Here is a 6,510-nt window from a genome sequence, read left to right as displayed (position 1 = left end):
GTACCCTTGGTTCCATCTCAGAGTAACAGCTTACTGATAACATGGGAGAAATAAAAATTCTTGTTTCCATACCAATATTATTTTATTTTATTTTTTCACAGCCACCCCTGAGTCTTATGGAAGTTCCCTGGATAGGAGTTGAATTGGAGCTGCCGCTGCTGGCTATGCCACAACCACAACAACACTGGATCGGAGCCACACCTTTGACCTATGCTGTAGCTTTCAGCAGTGCTGGATCCTTAACCCATTGGGCAAGGCCAGGGATCCAACCTGTGTCTTCATGGACACAGCATTGGGTTCTTTACCTGCTGAGCCGCCTTGGGAACTCCGTACCAATATTGTTTTAGAAACACACTTTTCCTTACACTTCCTGGGCAACACTGTCTTTCCCTTGTGGTGTTACTCTCTCAAGACCTCACCCACATATGGTTCCCTTCCCGCTTACAGTGTGGTCACATCACATGCAAGTTTCACGTGGGTGATTTGAACTGCTTGAAATCAAAGGAAAGAGAGAATGTGGCAGTGCTGTGGGTGATTCCGCTTGTCACTCCTCTGCATGTGCCTAAGAATCGGGGAAGCAGATGTGCGTCTGATGTGTTCTTCTGAAGTTTTGCTCACACAACCACACATTCTGAGCCTTTGCGTGGAGAGTGGAATTTTTCAAGATAATTATTTTTCAGGATAATTTTATATATAACATTAGCCCTGTGTTAGTTGTGATCTCACCCTGCCTGAACTGGAGTGGGACGCACACCGTCCAGGTTAAGACTGTCGACAGAGGAGTTCCCGTCGCGGCGCAGTGGTTAACAAACCCGACTAATATTGATGAGGATGCCGGTTCAACCCCTGGCCTCGCTCAGTGGGTTAAGGATCTGGCGTTGCTGTGAGCTGTGGTGTAGGTTGCAGATGCAGCTCAGATCTGGCGTTGCTGTGGCTCTGGCGTAGGTCTGCAGCTGTAGCTCCGATGAGCCCCCTAGCCTGGGAACCTCCATATGCCACAGGTGCGGCCCTAAAAAGACAAAAAAGAGGAAAAAAAAAAAAGAGAGAGAGAGAGAGAAAAAAACCCTCAACGGAGAGGGTGCATCGAATAGTCTTGGTCTGAGTCCGGAGAGGCCGCCGGCAGGTCCCTCTGCACGTGGTCCAGCCACTAGACATCCTGTGTGACCGCAGCGGAGTTGTCGTCATCCAGCGCTCAGGTTTCCTGGCCACACTGGAGTCTTCCCCTTGACCCCTAGCACACTCAGAACATCGATGGTGACAGTCACTTTCTCACACATGGAACCACTTTTCTCAGCCATAGCTCATCTTCTTCCTCAGCAACTGTGGTTCTACTGAGGTGACTGCATGGCTCACAGGGCTGTCGTTCAGAGAGGTGAGTTTTGACTGTGTGATTGCTTGTTTTGTTTTGTTTTTTTATTTATTTTTGGAAAACTGATGTTGAACTGCCGCTTTAACTAGCCATGTCTAATTTTAGCTGCACAAAAGTCCCCTGTTTCTTTTGTTCAGGGAACAGGAATAGGCAGTCATTCTAAACATGTCCCAAGGGACAAGCCCATAGTGGTTTTGCTGTTGGCATCCCAAGTGGTCAGGCGTCACTTGCACAGGTGGATGAATGTGGGTGTGCACCTCTTCCTTTCATCAGAAGACTCATATCGAGGGCTCAGTACCCATCTTGAAGGAAAGGCATTGAAGCTTTGAGGTACCAAGTTATCTGAGGATGTCTGATGGCCTGGGGTTGCCCTGGGTAAGACCAACAGATGAGAAAAGAGATTCCCAGGAGTGTTGTTGGACTGAAGTTCAAAATCAGGGTCCATGTTGAACTTCACCTGGCTGTCCGAGAAGACCCCTGTGGACCAGCGTCTGGGTACCAGGGTGTGCCCTGGGGAAACCATCTGTGCATGAGTATAAAGTGACAGGACCGCATCTTGTAACTTGGGCTGGTGGGATGGGAAGCAACCATGGATGAGAACACTCTCCCTGTGGGGAAGCAGTTTCCTCCACACCCTGGATCCAGGGGTGGGGCCCGAGTGTGCTTCACCACCTCGGGGCTTCATGAGTAGTCCAGGACTTGCCCTGGAAAGCTTAGCTTCCTGTCTTGGTGGCTACACCCTGCAGTGACAACCACATTAGAGAATGGGTATACCTCAGGGGAAATGGCCAAACTTTCCCATTTCCTCCTTGGTGAGGTGTTATTAATTGCGACTGATGCCTTTCCAAGGAGAGGACATTTGTTGGGCACCTCCAGAGGGGGAGCTTCAGCAGGACAGAGGTGGGGAATCAATGTGATTTGACATGAGGGAGGAAAAAATGAGAACTTATTTTGCACCCCAAGCTGGAAAGTCGGTCATATCTTCATAAGAATTTTTATGTAAAAGTAAGACATTGTATGTATTCTTTTTCACTGTTCATTCTTTTCCAGTTTAGAGTTTCTGTTTTCTTCATTGACCCTAAGTGCGTTTCAGTTCCTGGGTGGAACATACACAGCGTCTTTGGGATGCAGTGGTTATATTCTTGGAGACAAAAATTAAAGACTGAAAACTTACATGAGGCACAGGGTGGCTTTTATTGGCCAGTGTAAGGAACCCATTACTTGCCAGAGCCAGTGCGATTAAATGTGATGAACTCTGAGAAAGATCCAGTCGCCATCACTGGAAAACCATGACTAAAAATGAGTAAGATTTAAGAAACAACACTGCAGGGATGTTTGGGGAGATCTCAGTTTATGGAGAGTGAATTTCGCAAAGCTGATGCCTGGCAGCCCGAAGGATGCTGCGTATTTAGCCTGAACTTCCCAGAGGGCTTCACAGTAGCAGTAGGTGTTCTTTAGAATCTGGTAAGGTGAGTTGGAGGTGAATGTCATCTTCCAAAAGCCACATGCCTGCAGACGCGTAAGGACACCTACTACAGGAATGAAGTCAGTGGTAGAGCCAAAATTAAAACTTAGGGCATCTGAGGATCCCGGATGTGCTCGCAGCCATTTAGCCTTAAAAGGGGTGAATTGAGTCACCAGTGCAAACTCTGGGGGAGGGGCCCTAAAATAATTTCTTCTGACTACGCTCCATCTTATCTTGCCACATTGTGGGTGACAGAGCCTGTCCTCATTATCTTATGCCCAAACCATGAGCCCTCGTGTAGGAGAAGTGAGAAAAGTGAAGTCTGGGGTGTGATTTTGATTGTCAGGTGGGAAGAGGATGGGAGCAGCTCCCTCCTTGGGGAGGGGGCCGGGACGTGAGCGAGCAGGGCTTCCGGGACGGATCCGGCACCACGTTCCTTTCTCTGCCTGAGAACTGAGGGTGCACCTCCCACTTTCTTGGCCACAGAGCACACATTTTTAGTGACATCATTTGAGCAGCAGATGATCGGACATGACTTTTTTTTTTTTTCATTTTTATGGCTGCACCTGCTGCATATAGAAGTTCCTGGGGCCAGGGATTCGATCAGAGCTGCAGCTGTGACCTACGCCACAGCCAAGACAACACTGGATCTTTAACCCACTGAGCAAGGCCAGGGATCAAACCCACATCCTCATGGATACTAGTCAGGTTCTTAACCCACGAGCCATAACTGGAGCTCCCTGGATATGAGTTTTAATTGCATTCTACTTCCCAGAAACTCTATCTTCTCACTGTTAAAGAAAATGTCACCACTTTGGGGGGGGTCACAAAATAAAATTTCTGGAGTTCCCATCGTGGCGCAGTGGTTAACGAATCCAACTGGGAACCATGAGGTTGCAGGTTCCATCCCTGGCCTCGCTCAGTGGGTCGAGGATCCAGCATTGCTGTGAACTGTGGTGTAGGTCACAGACATGGCTCGGATCCTACATGGTGTAGGCCAGCGGCTACAGCTCCAGTTAGACCCCTAGCCTGGGAACCTCCACAGGCCGTGTGTGCGGCCCTAAAAAGGATAAAAAACAAAACAAAACCAAAAACCAAAAAACCCACATACGTGAATACACATATGTACACCCCACACATTGCTCTGTATACACATCCCTCCACAGACACACTCCTTGTACACCCCCACCTACAAACACGTCCCCACGTGTGTGCCACGCACATACATTTTTATTCTGTGTCAAGTTCAAGCCAGAGTTCTCTCCCGTCTTAGTGAGGAAATCTCTTCTCCCCTCTTTCTCACCAGTCACTGTCGTGCTTTCCTCTTTCCTCTCACAGACAGTTAATGGCACCTGTTGTCTGTCTCCAGGCTCTCCATCCCTTTCCCTTAAGTCCTTATCTCCAAGCTGGCTTCTGTCACCATCACCCCATTGACAAAGGACTCATCAAGAACTCCACTGCTGACACGAAAGCCCACCTCACTCCTCAAAGCCACAGCCCAGCCTGGAGATGCCCACGTTACAGACACTTCCCAGATCATTTCCCACCTGGCCCATTAGCTGAGTTTGGCACCCTGACTGCTGCCTTATCTGGGCAGCTCTCCATCTTTGGTTTCTAGAACACAGTTCTTCTCCAGCTTTCCTCGTACTTCTCCAGTGTGACACTCCATGGCTCCATATCCTTTGGAGATTCTTCTTCCTTCTTCCACGGCTGGGGTTGCCTGGGATTGCCTCTTTGCCTTTCTTTTTGGTCACTCTACACACTCTTTCTGGGAAACGGGGTCCCTTCCTTCCTGTGGCTTCCATGTGCTAGTCATGTATGCTAATAGTGACGTGGAGTGTGGTTAAGAGCCCAGCGTCTGGAATCAAAGAGACTCGGATTTGAATGCTGGCTCTTCCACTAATTAAACATGTAACCTGGGACAGTAGCTCATGTCTGTTTTCCCACCTGAAAAACAGAAAAAAGTAATCAACCCCACTACCACAACGTAGTAATCAACCTATAGCTACCATGTGCTATATACTGGATACACAGTGATAAATAAAACAAGTATAAATCCTTGTCCTTGTGGTGCTTCTGTGGTAGTGCAGGCAGACACTGACCAAATAAGCAAATGAATCATTTGTGAGGCAACAGTGATAGAGGCTCTGTAGAAGGATGAAGCTGTGCGAGGATTAACCTAATGAATGAGACACAGTACGGCGGATGCTCAGTAAAGCACCGTCCTACCGCCATCACCTCCATCACCACCCTCATCACCTGAATGCTTCTAGCCTAGATTTCCGTCTTGATGTCTCTAGAGACCACAGATTCAGCATGGCTGGAGCTAACTTCATCTCATTCCTCTACTTCCCATTTTCTTTCTCTTTTTTTCCCCGTCTTGGTCAATAGCACCAGTCTCAGTTCTACACCCTGATATAAATTTTGGCTCTGCCCTCTGTCAACCCCCTGACCCCAACTTGATTTAGGCCTTCAGCCTCCTCACCTGACTTACTGTGAGAGCGAGATTCCCCTTCTCCTGCTATTCTCTAAGCAGCTTCTGGGGTGGCATGTTGGTCTGTCTCCTGATGAAATCCACACCAGCACTTTCCATCATCATCTGGGGTCCAGCCCAAGTTCCTTAACCAGCTTACCACTCCGCACTTCCTACCTCTGCTCCAGCTCACTTTGGACCTCGAATCACTCTTGACACTCACTCAACTCTTACCCTTGTACCTTTGCCCCTCCCCCATTTTCTCTCCCCTCAGTGCTTTCCATGACCTTTCATCTGTCTAGACCCCCCCCACCATCAAAGACTCAGGGCGGACGCCCCCTACTCTATGCATTACCCTGCCCCTGCCTTCCTCCAACTGTTCCTGGGTTGAGTGTTCCCCAGAAGGGCTCCAGGTACCCTGTGCAAATCTCCGTCTCTTTCACTGAAACCACTAGGTTCCTTGTGATTTTATTTTCATGTCTGTTTCTACCAGATGCTACTGAAAGAGAAGATAGAGTCTTACTTGTTTTCCCAGGTCCGTTCAGGAGCAGCTCCACCCCTATTCTGCCCATAGGCTACGTGCTCATTTGAATTTGCCGAAGTCTGGATTTGTTCATTAAAACAACCAACCGTGTAGGAAATATCAGTGGTCCAGATTGAATTAGTATGGGAAACTTGTCTCTAACCTTCAAGGCCATAGCTCAGCATGGGAAACAAGTCTTTAATATCTCATTTTGACATGGAGAGCAAATAGAAATACACCAGCATCACATATAAAGAGTTTTTTCCTCTGGGCCTTACATACATTTTCACCCTCATTCCTCCCCCGACCCCAAAGCACAGCCTCTACTACAGCCAACCCTGGCTCTTTCTCAAAATGTCATGGTTCTCCAAGTCCCCTTACCTTCCCACTTGCTGCTTTTTTTCTTCCTTGTAGGCTCCACTTATCTGTGTGTCTGCCTGAAGAACCCCTATTCTTCTGCCTTATTCAAACATCTTGTAGGGTAAATGCATGACTCCTTCCTCCTTCCTGTGGCCCTCCTTCACTTCCAGCCCCAAGAGAGCACAATTTGGCATTCTGCAGATTCTTCTAAGTCTATTAGTAATTCTCACTCTATTATATTTGCTTATGTATTTATAGCATCCATGAAACCAGGAGCTTCTGGAAGCCAGAGGTAGTATCATTCCCTTTTTTTTTTATTC

The sequence above is a fragment of the Sus scrofa genome, chromosome 18 (genome assembly GCF_054392235.1).
Source record: "Sus scrofa isolate SSC_HxYL_T2T_F1_AM1 chromosome 18, Sscrofa_HxYL_maternal_Yorkshire_Landrace_v2.0, whole genome shotgun sequence".
In the NCBI taxonomy this organism is placed as follows: domain Eukaryota; kingdom Metazoa; phylum Chordata; class Mammalia; order Artiodactyla; family Suidae; genus Sus; species Sus scrofa.
This window is presented reverse-complemented; position numbering follows the sequence as displayed.